The sequence below is a fragment of the Vespa mandarinia genome, chromosome 25, assembly GCF_050613455.1.
Source record: "Vespa mandarinia isolate Hongniang chromosome 25, ASM5061345v1, whole genome shotgun sequence".
In the NCBI taxonomy this organism is placed as follows: domain Eukaryota; kingdom Metazoa; phylum Arthropoda; class Insecta; order Hymenoptera; family Vespidae; genus Vespa; species Vespa mandarinia.
Window position 1 is genome coordinate 2,627,485 of NC_140834.1, and position 13,038 is coordinate 2,640,522.

General features: G+C 26.4%; 1 long non-coding RNA gene across 3 annotated transcripts; it reads left to right on the forward strand.

The window, feature by feature from the left end:
• Positions 1–10,252: 10,252 nt before the first annotated feature.
• LOC118450131 (uncharacterized) lies at positions 10,253–13,021 on the forward strand. 3 transcript variants are annotated; one of them, XR_014983583.1, is made up of 6 exons: positions 10,253–10,475; positions 10,605–10,808; positions 11,016–11,708; positions 11,756–11,923; positions 12,045–12,126; positions 12,358–13,021. It is a non-coding gene; the product is annotated as an uncharacterized LOC118450131 (long non-coding RNA). The 3 variants fall into 3 exon arrangements; XR_014983582.1 differs by having other exon boundaries at positions 11,771–11,923; positions 12,358–13,017; XR_014983581.1 differs by having other exon boundaries at positions 11,016–11,923.
• Positions 13,022–13,038: the final 17 nt, after the last annotated feature.

Here is a 13,038-nt window from a genome sequence, read left to right on the forward strand (position 1 = left end):
ATCCAATTAGAATCGAATCTATTTGTAAAATACTTAATTCCATTCCTGAATTCGAGAGTAATATACTCCAATAGATATGCAATCGTTAACTAATCATCTTCATTCAGGGGTACTACCATGGTCAAAGTATATTCATGAGCTGTAGAACAATATTTATAGAGGAATTATTAATCGAGAAATTCGTCTGAGACGTCAAGTACGTTTATCTTTCGATATGTTCGAAAAAAAGATAATTTCAGAATTCAATGAGTTGTTAATATATTATTATTTCTATACTTTATTTCATCTGGATTTAAATCATAGATTTTTTGATTCTGTTAAAAAACAAAGTAGTATTTAATATTTTATAAATGTAACAAAAAGAAAATTGGTAAATAAACTGTTGATTTGGAGCATGTTTAACGTACAAGAAGTCCCATAAAGTGATTCTCCTTGAAATTGTCTACATATGTATGCCAGGCCAAAAATATTTACGACTCTTTTAATGTACATTTGCCAGATATTTTTTACGATGAGAGAGAAACAATCGGAATTCCGAACGAAAAGGAAACGAAACTATTTCCCGTGATCGAGGATAATTGTAATTTGAAGAATTTTATTATTCCGATAACCGATAGAGTTATACACATACACGAAGTATCAATTGTTTTTTATGTTACGCCGTAATCATAAAGTTTAACGAAAAAATCTTCTGCAAATGGTCTTGACTTGATGAAAGAATTTGCTTATACAAAATGCAGATAGCAAATGGTACATAAATATTTCAACATTAATGTGTTTGTGAGTATGAGAATGTAAGGGATCCTAAAGTTCATCGTAAATGAATACATTTATTATTTTTCTTTTTATTTTACGTTCACCCTTCTTCTTGCAACAATTGAATGCGATGATTATGTTTTCATTTACATAACTTGCCTAAGGAAATGGCAAAACTGAAGGTGCACATCTTTATGTGCGTCTATATCTATTATGTGCCAAAACGCAATATGAATTTGTCTCCGCAATGCGATGAATAAAAGATATTTTTGCTAGATTGGAAATGTTTAAAAGTATAATTTATTCTCTAGATGGTTTGTATTCCTAGATGGTAATTGAAGAGAAAGTTTTTAAGAGTAGAGAGTAGATTTATAGTGATGATTGATTTGCAGGATAGATTTTCGAAAAAAGGCAAACTGAGGAGGAGAGATTTGTTTTAGAGAGTTGGTGAGAAATAGAAAAAGTCTTGTAAGAGAGGAGAAAGCGTTGACTGGGGATAAGGATGTCTTGTGGTTTTATGGTTTTGTGAGGATATCTATATTTAACAATCTTACAATGATTAAATACTAATTACAATAATAATGATAATAATGATAATAATACAACTAATAATATGACTAATGATAATGATAATGATGATAATAATGATAATAATATCATAATAATAATAACAATTATGATGAAGATATTAATTACAATGATAGTATTATAGTAGATATAGATGACATGGAATTGAACATAACATTCCGTGGATCTGGCATCTACGGGACTTGTTTAATCGCGGCAATAATTTTTACATTTTTACATTTGAAATAAAACTTCAGAATAATTATTATACCTGTGAAAAGTATGGAATATTTTGGTTTGAAAATGAAGCAACGTATCTATGCCACGATTACTTTTATTATTAATATTTTCTTTTTATTATTAATATTTTTTTTTATTTATTACAATTTAGAATTAATAGTAGCCATTAAAAGATTGTATTTAACAATTTAATAGAAATATGATGAATAGTTAATCAGATTATAAAATTATATATATATATATAATATCTCAGATTGCTTATGGGAGGTGATAAACGAAAATATGTTTCTCTGTGAACAAACAAACGACAATTTACGTTTATTATTGCACACTGTTTAAATTTTATACTACACTCTCGTGTTACTTCTCTCGTCTACGTTTTATTTCTTACTGCCCGTTTCTCTCTCAAATCTTAACGGCTCGATTTGTTGGTAACAAAAGAATTTGTCGATAACAAAAGACAATTGTAGGGCGTGACTTGAGACGCACGGCAAATCTACTTGAAGAAAGTATACTTTCTTTACATATATATATATATATATATATATATATATGAATTTTTTATTACTATTAATTTTAAATTAATAGTATCCATTAAAAGATTGTATTTAACGATTTAATAGAAATATGATGAATAATTTATCAGATTATATAATTATATATATATATATATATATATATATATATATAACCGCACTTATATATATATATATATATAATATTATATATATATATATAAATAATATATATATATAAATAATATTATATATATATATTATATATACTTTATATATATATACTTATATATATACTATAATATATATATACTATTATATGTATACTTTATATATATATACTATTATATATATACTTATATATATATATATATATATATATATATATATATATATAAGTGCGGTACCAATAAAAAAAATCACCCCTATGAAAAGAAATTTGACAGAATTTACAAATAAATAATGTCTCCCTTAATTTATTATACATAGCCTATACTCTACGTCTTTTTTTGTCTTTCTATAAAACAATTATACAACCCCGATGACTTAATATTAAATAAAATCTGCTAAAACATATAATCGTTAGAAACATTTAAATTGTCTCAGTAACCGTTATATAATTTGATCTAGAACGATTATTCGAGTGCTAAAATCTTACAATCGAACTGAATAATTGAAAATATTAGGACAAATTTTGTGAAGATATTTAATAAGAGTAAAAAAAATGAAAGAAAAAGAAAGGAAGATATTAAAAAGAAAAGAAAGATATTATAAGGAAAATAAAAGTAACATATTTTCTCATGATCGATAAAAAATATGATGAATGATTAACACATCAAATGAATCTTTCGATCTTCTGTATGTATTATTAATAGTCAGTCTATTTTAATCTTGAAATCTAATAAAAAAAGAAATAACGCACGCTTAATTTATTAATTAGTTTTTTGTAATATTTCTTTATCGTTCATTAACCGTTATTGAAATATATTGACATTATTTGAATAATAATGAATTTCGATAACATTGAAATCGACTTGATTACAAACGGTCGGACATTTTTAATGGTTATTTAAAAAAAGAAATAAGTGTGACAGATGATGAGAAGAAAAAGGTAGCATAATCTGTGCGATTGAGCTCGTATAATTTATAAAATAAAGTAGCTTAGATTTATGAACATAGATATTTATCAATTTTGAATATTCGCACCACGTACAGTTATAATTACATACAATGTGGAAATACTTTCGAAAGAGTCATTTTTTGCTTTCATTTTCTTTTTCTAATTTTGCACTTGATCCCATGAAATGAAACTCTGTAATTGGCATTTGTATTGTATTTCAATGATACTTGTACCATTAAACAATATTATAAAAAGCAAAAATACAGGAAAAATATGAAATAAATGTATGATCAGGATTATTTCTCTCACGCTTGCCATTTCCATAAATTTGCATACTCAATATCAAGTGAAGCGTAAAGATAATCGTCAATAATAATATTTACATTTTGAAAAATGCTATGATCAATTCGCAAACATAGTGAACGTTATTGTCATACTAAGACTTTATAATTATTATATTTATAAATTATACTAATTATTATCGTGAGAATTTTTTAACGAGAGACAATACGATTTTAATTTAACATTAAACTATTTTGTAAAATGTTATACTTATTCATATTACGAATTTACCTATGTTTTATTTATCAAAATATTTTAACAATTATTTGTTTATTTATAATTTTTTATTGTATTTTTGCGTTGAAAATGACTCAAAATTAGGTTCATAAGGTTCGTTCAATTCGACTATATTAATTAATTAAAAAATGCTATTATTATATTAATCAAATTAATACTACATTAAAATATATTAATATATTATACAATAAAATTATACAATAAAATATATTATACAATAAAATATATTAATATTTGATAATGAAAAAAATTTTTTTCTCGTAATTATCGCGCATGGGCATAAATGAATGTCGTATAACATATGACGAGTACGAGGGAAAAATCACAATCATTCATTTATTTTCTTCGTATTCTGCATTCTATTATGTTTTTTACTATATATTATTTTTATTATATTATTTACTATATTTAATATTTATATTTTATATTTCATTATTTACTATTTCATTATTCATTATTTACTATTATATTATTATATTATACTATTAAATCTGTATCGTTAAATACAATACAAATGCCAATTATAGATTTGGATCTGAAATGGGATCAAATTCCAAAAAGAATAAAAATCCGAAAAGTATTTCTACATTATACAAAAGATTACACTGGTCGTTGATAAACAAATTCGAAAATATTAAATTATTTCATGCAAACAACTCCTTCGAGTTTACATATGTACATAGATCTACATAATAGTTTATTTAGTGCATTCGGTTGAATAGATCATTTTATCTTTACTCTTGCCTACATTTCTCACTCTTTTTTTTTTTAATTTATCGACAAAAATCCTTGACCGTTTAATTAAGTCGATTGGTAATTTATCAAACCTGATTGTTATGTCGCATCTGTACAAGGCCTGAATCACAAAAACATATGTATTTACTTTTACATGCGAACTATATAACCCGTATGAAAATGTTATTCTAAAATGATTTGTGTCCAATGTCTTCATGTAGTCATAGTCATAGTTATAGTCTCGTTTTAATTTTTATTCGACGATGTTTATTATAAGTTAAGTTTTCGGGCGCACGTACAAGATTAGATTACTAATATTTTTTGTTAACCGGTTACGTTTTTGCTTTTTTCTTGCATTGAATTTGCATTCGATCTCTTTTAATATTATCGATAAATTATTATAATCGTGCTTGCGTGTATGTAAAAAAAAAATGTAATAGCATACAAATGATATTTTCTCGTAGTACAATATTAATCGAGTAATCTAATGTAAATTGAAATGATATAAAATTTTTGACTTCAAACGTTAATAGCTGACGTCGATTTTATTTTCTCATTGCATCTCGCAGTCGAACAACGAAGAAAGCAACCGGGACCTCTCGTATAAGTATAGTTCTATCGACCATTAAGATAGCGAGATTCGGCAAATTACAGTCGCCCTTGATTGCGATTATGCGATGTCGAAATTCTGATTGTCTATTCCTCAACGTGAAAAACAACTATCGAAATCACACATTGAAAAATTTGTGAATCTTTCAGGTTTTTTCCACATACGCATCATAAATACATATTATTTCATGAAAAATAACCTTTTGCAACTTCCAGCATGTTCTACGTGTATAATTTTACAAAATTTATTTTTCAATTTTTTTCTTCTTACATGTACTAAATATTAAATTTTAAATACCGTTTTTAGTGGTAACAGGAAATCTCAGAATTTAATCGGACTGATATCATTTACTATAGGTAATTCCTCTTTCACTCGTCTCATTAAGACGCTTCGTGTCGATATATTTTACAAGTAATTTAAAATCAAGTTAAACCTGATTAAAAATAGAAACTATATTTCTCTATTCTCCATGAATAAAAGAGAAAGTATAGCGTGATAACTAATTATGGTGAAAGGCCATAACAATGAATGATATTCATTTCAAAGATACTTTGAGAGACGTAATAAACATTTTTCACTACGTATTACGTATTATTTTGGTACTTTTCCATTTCGAAAAAACACTGATATATTCATATGTGATGATATAAGATCATTCACAATAATCATGGATGTTGCAATTACGAAACTTTTTATTTAACAGCGTTCTAAACATTTAATTGGATAATGATCCTTCGACCATTTGAATAAAAAAATAAATAAATATTTGTAAACAGAGAAATAAAATTAATGAGGTAATTATTGACCAAGGAATTGTGAAGAGGATATCACTTAACTAAAAAAATAGATATATCTTTTGACACGTTCTGTTAAAAAGAAATTAATTGACCATGAAAATCGTTATCTGACTGCCTGTACCAATAATTACATAATTTCTTGCATCATTTTCAAACTCATCTAGAAAGCAACAAGTAAATTCGAATGTAGAAATTCTTTCTGTTATTCTACCTTACACATTAATTTTGATCTTCCTTTCTTTTCTTCTTTTCATGAATGTTTTATCCATTTCTAAAGTAAGACTGATAATTTTAATTTTCGTTTAAGTACATATTATTGATCATGTCTCCTAACGATAAAAATATACATGTCTTAAATATACCATTGAAACGCTTCTACAAGCATATATAAAATAACAAAGACTTCTTTTTTCTTGCCTTTTTTTATTGTTCCTTTGTCATTAGAATATAAAATAATATCCACTTTCCGAATTTATGCTTTATTGGATACATCAAGCATTAAAACAAGCAATAACCTGTGTGTCCTGATCGCTACTTTTGGAACACATGCGTCTTCCAGGATAAGAAATATGTTCGAATATAAGAAAAAAAAGCAAAAGTGTCGAAAAAGATCAAGAATTGATCAATGAAACGTGGTGGGAGAAAAAGGTTAAATGCTTTTGATTGTTTCTGTATTTCAGTTCAAAAGTTAGCTTCGTTCAATCAACACCTATTACGGTCTTAAGGATTAAAAAGAAATCTCTACTCCGAATATACATAACTTTACAGTAAGCCCGTCTAGTTTAATTCTGCAATATGGAAAATAATTCTGAAAGTAAGTAAATTTTATAGAAGTATACACTTAAAAAGAATCAGAATCAACAGATGTGTTATAAAAATTTAGTAACATTCTTTTATGAAAATTCAAGTAAATAATTACGTGAAAATTTTAAAAAGCATGAAAAGGTTTGTGACTTACACGAAATTACAGAAAAAAAAGAAATTAAGACATTCGGTTAATACTACAATTCAACAAAATCTAGAAGAATTAGCTGCAACTACCATAATTAAAACGATAAATAGAATACGAAAAATTTTTTTTTAATTTTCGAAATATTCAGAAGTGTAAATACGGAAGGTGATCAGCTTTGATTATTCTTTTGTTAGTGGACCGATCAAAAATATTTTTATATGACATAAACATTGTTGAGATGGAATATGTAATGTAATTATCTACAGTAAATTTCCTGACACTCTTTTTGTCGGTTTTTATATGATCCCCTTTAATTTTATATAGACTAATTTTTAACTTTTTTGCACTTATCTTTTATCAAATATTGAAAAGGTTTCTCCAAGAATCGTAATAAATGTCTTTTTCCTGTCTGAAACGAAGGAAGATTAAAAAATTTGGGATTAATGCGAATTCTCCATTGCGATGGATCGATAAATATGGACTTGGTAGCTGGAGATTTGACCGCTAGTGGAATAATCGCTAGCGCATGGGAGTTTGCAAATAATCGAAAGTAACGACAAATATACGATACAATATTTTTAGGATCAAATTAAATAATGATATTAGAAAGTATTGAATTTATTCGTCTGTATGAATAAAAAATTTTTTTAGATCGAACGAAGATATTTCCATTTACAATTACGTATCAAAGGATAATCCATTCACTTACGGCAGATTTATAGAAATGATACTTATGTATGGAGAATTGGTACCGCTTGAAAAGGCAACTTGGTGCAGTATCTTTGAAATAACAAAATATCGATCGATCTATCTTTTCTACGTATATTTTTTACATTTACTGCCAGCTCTTATAATCGATACAATCTTTTTGTTTAGGGGTAAAAATCAAAGGTAAATTTCTCTTATCTTATTTTCTGGAGAGAGTGTATTAGAACGATAAAGAAGCGAAAAATTTCATCTGGTGCTAATCCTTTTCGTTCAAGGTTACTCAGAATGTACAATAAAATTCATGAAATGTCAAATCTACTTAGTTATTTTTCTATAAACGAAAAAAAATTTACGAATGAAAGATGGAACGAATTGATGAGGAAGTTGACACCCGAAAATCGTGAATTATTCTTTTGTGATATGAAGGATCTCGTTTGGAATACTTATTTTGAAACATACTTCACAGGCGTAAGAAAATATATCTTAAAGGATCCTATTGAAACACTCCCACAAGCTCGTATAAAATGGCGAAGGTATCTTTTTTATTCCATTTTTACTTCATTGTCCCTCTGTTATTGACAATCACTTTCAAATAATATTGATTTTTAAAATTTTCAAAGTTTTATTTGATGCATCAAGCAATGAAACTTTTTATCGCCTGTGTCCTATTTATCATTACATGGGTTATGATTTCCAGACTACTTGTAACGTTTGGATTTCCGTAAAAGAAGCAAAGATAAGCAAAAGAATGAAGGATAATAATAATCATAATTTAGACTATTGCGTATGTACGAATCAATAATTTCTTGAATTAAATTATATTAAAATTAAACGGTTTTTATTCGTGAAATCTCGGACAGATATTTGGATTAGAACTTTTTCCTTATATACTACGCCATTTATTGCATATAATGTATACTTATTTTTTTATATTTAATTTTTATTAAATGTTAAATTGTGGCCGAATACTTAGCCACATGTTTCATTCATAAACATCTTTGAAACAATGTATCTCCTTTACTGGATTTTCTCTTTCTTCGTGAAAATTAAGGTAAAATGATTAAGACAATAATTCAAAGTTCAATCGACAAATACGTATTAAGTAATCATAACTGCTGAGTTTCATTGCCGACGTACTTATTAATTTCGTATCATTTTTACTGGGAAATTCATTACTTTGGACTTATCTGTTAAATGTATTCACCATACTGATCTTAAATCCCAAAAATTTAACCGAATCGTTGAAAATTAATTTCTAAATATAAAGTTTTGGATCGTTATAAATTGCGTACATTGACAGTTTAAGCCTTCCATGATTCAAGAGAAAAGGCTACCTACTTCTACTAAACATCATAGTTCAGTGCTACAGTGAGTACATTCGACAACAACATCTGTACATGACATGAAAATAAGGAAAGAATGCTTGTTCAAACGTTTATAATTGCGATGAAAGTGCGTCAATTTTAATTATGCAAAATGGGAAATACTTCTGCAATAAGTAAAATATATATAGATTTTAGTTCCATCCGATATTTCTCACATATTAACACATTTATGAACGGTGTTTTTCGATCGAGATGCTTAGATGAATACCTCATATAATTTTAAAAAATCTGTAGGTAAATATTGAAAGATACAAATATATAAATGTATATCAATATAATAAAAATATTGTTTACTGATATCATTTTTATAATTATTTGTCGTTTAAAACGAGCTGATACCATCAAAAGAAAACGTCCTTATGCCAAATAAATAAGAGTATTTGTAATTAAAAATAAATTGAAAAAAGTCGGAATGGATTTCAAACAGATGTAAGGATAAATGTTGAATTAAATTGATTTAAAGAAAATTCACGATTTTTCTTTACCAATGTAGAGAACAATTTTCTTTATCCTGGAGTTCATACTGATATCTAGTAGTTATATTTTTATAAAAAGATGTATGAACAAGATTAACAGAAAAATAAAGACCAAAGAAAAACAAAAATTATTCTAAAAAATGCGGATTAAACAGGATCTAGTAGTTATATTTTTATAAAAAGATGTATGAACAAGATTAACAGAAAAATAAAGACCAAAGAAAAACAAAAATTATTCTAAAAAATGCGGATTAAACAGGATCTACGAAAAGTATACGTGCATTGACAGAAATGGATCGAAAAATTGTTAGAATAATATGAAATCAAATAATGCGACGTAGTTGCATTACCTGTTGATACGAATATGTAAATGGAAAAATATAAAAAGAATGAACGATGTAATATTTGGGTTTATCAAGAATTCAGAGAAACACGAACAGAAATAAAACGTTTTAAAGTGAATACACGTAAATAATAAGGTACTATGGAGAATTTGAAAAGATAGTTAATTGTACCACTATACCTTATAATTAACAAGTATTTCATACAAAATCATTTTCCAAAAATTGTTTTATTCTTCACAAAATCTACTGTATTTCTGGTAATCTTTCTCCAGGCACGCTCTCGGCATCATTATCGAGCCTAGTATATTATTCAATTTTTGTATGTATGGCTACCATAGTGTCGATAAATAAGGAAGCTATATTTCGAGGGAACTTATGATTTGATAGTCCAGCCGAAACTACAAACTCGAACACCGCCATAATAAGCTTACACATTACCACCGCAAGGTGTCGCCTAAGTTATTATTTTGATTTTTCCACTCTTCTACTAACCAAAATAAAAATTTTTTAACAAAGATCTACGTACATCTTAATAAAAGTTCTGGCTGTAAAAAAACCATTATTATCAATTAATTAATAAAGTTGATGGTGACGTAAAATATTATTAAAATTAGTATCATTAAATGCAGTTTTGAAATATATTAATATGAAGACCAGATCAACACGTCATAAATGGAAAGATACATTTCAGGTTATATTATGTTATTAATAATATAATAATTTTTGAGAAAATTAAATGTTATTTAATAATATTAACTATTGTTATAATTCAAATCGTTCTTTTGAAAAAGTACATGAGACAAGTATTTTCTTTGTGTAGCTTGCAGAAGGGAAGAAAACGACGAGGAAGTGGAAATATATTTTCATGAAACGACACAAAAATGGAATCTCCTGAAATTAACATATGACTATTGCCGTTCTAAAATATAAATGAGAAAAATTATTAGAATTTTGTAATCTCTCGATAAAGAACAATATATCATCGAACGTTTCTAAAATATATATAGTTAAAAATTAAATGAGAGTAAGTATTACATTTTCTTTTTAGAAGAAATTGCAAGATAATAAACATTAACTTACTCGCTTTAAAAAGTTAATGTCTGAAGATGTGATAGACTATATCGATTTTATTTCTTTGTAAAACAGACATTATAACTTTATTCCAATAAAAAAATGAATTCGTAAATCAAAATTTTATTTATACCAATTGAAAAGAAATATTCAATTTCAGCAACAAATTATCCAGGAAAACTCGGAATTATCTACAAATGAAAATAAGCTTATCTCTAAAAACAATGAAAAAGAAAACGAAGATGGTAATGACGATAATGAAAACGTGATGATGAAAATAATACTTTAGTTGACCAAGACAAAGAAGAAAGAATGGAATGATATGAAATTAAATAATGAAAATATTTTATATATTTAGAAGATAAAGATGAAACGACAGATGCACATTTGTTTGTCATACGAAAACATATTGAATTTTCATAATATAGACCAAACTATAATTCGATAGATATGCAACATTAGAGAATTATGGTTATGCTAATCTGATACTTTCAAGATTTTAACTTGGATTATAATCGAGCGATTACAAATAGGTTTTCATTCATAAAATTCATAAAATTAGTGAATATATTTGTCAAAAATTTAATTTCCATCGCATGGATCTCGAAATAAGTTAAAAGTCATATTGTTTACTCAGATAGCGATTATTGATTATATAAAAAGAGTAATACTTTACCTCTTACTTGACTACTGAAATGATTAAGAAAAACTATAGCTATAGAAGTAATTGAGGCACTTAGTTTGTTATCAGTGGTATCACTCCATTTAATATTAATTAGGATCTCTATTCTAAGTATACAAATTTATTATGTTCAGAGAAATACAATATTCAAATGGGCCAGTGATATAATAGGTACTATATAAATGGGAAGATTAAATGAAATACTTTTTAATGTAAAGTCTCTTTTGATGCAGGAAATGTCCAGGATTATAGAATCATCTACTTTTGGAAAAATTGACAAAGGTGATAACTTCTGTGACAAAGAAATAAATGCGTAAGGAAGAAAATACGAAATTCTATAGTAAAAGGCAACAAAACTGCAACAAGAAAAGACATATAAGCTGCAGGTAATGTATCGTAATTAGTTCTACTATAAAGTATGTCAACCATATATATGGTTCTTTTTATTTTTAATGCGATTACCAACATTTATATTTCTTTATACATTTAATAAATTTATAATCGTAGTTCGTGGGAGAATTGAAATTAGCAATAGAGGAAGAAACCTAAAATTATGCAACAAAGGAAGAAAATAAACAAGAAGAAACACGTGAGTAGTGAAATGTCTATAAGAAAGAGAATGTCAAAAGAAAAATCGGCTTTGAAATTCTCTAATTATGCATTTTATGTATATATGCATATATACATAATTCTTTTAAATTTAATGATATAACACTGTCGGTATTAAAAGTACTAATATCAGACTCATTAAAAGACTTTACAAAATTAATATACTTAAAACTATTAAATACAATTTTATATGATAATATTTCTGTTGTAGGCTTAGTAAACATCTTCAGTTATATGCATCTGCACCTCTGCTGACACGCTTTTCCACATTACAATAAATTCATGGTACTGATGTGATATTGCCACATCTTGATATATCTCACACTTTTCCTCTGTGTTTCCACTGTGCAATTGCTTCTTTTAAAGGAATAGTGTTTTATCGCTGAACAAGAAGAAGAAGGAAAGTCAGTTTTAATTCAGTAGTCAACAGTCTTAATTAGAGAATGTCTGAACTGAATCTTTCCAATCGGTTCATAACTCTGTAAATCTATTAATATGTACATATTTGTGTCATATTTAATCATTTTTTACTCCTTAAATTTTATTAATTGCTAACGATTGACCTATACTATTTCTTACAAGTATGTAGGAAGAGAAATAAACTATGCGAATGTTTGAATTGTCAGAAAATAAGCGTAAATAATTTTTTATTTCAATCGTACAGTTAATTTCTTTTATTTTATAGTATTTCGTACTAATTACATTCGAATTGTATTTTTTTCTGTGTATATATATTTCGATGTAAGCCATTTCAAAAGTATCTCAATAATTATTAATATATTACTTTATTTTCTCGCACACATGTTGATTAAGTTCTTTGAAAAATTTCTAATTTTGTGTCTGAATATACAAAAAATAGAGGTTTTGTCATTTGTAAATAGTTATGTTAAAT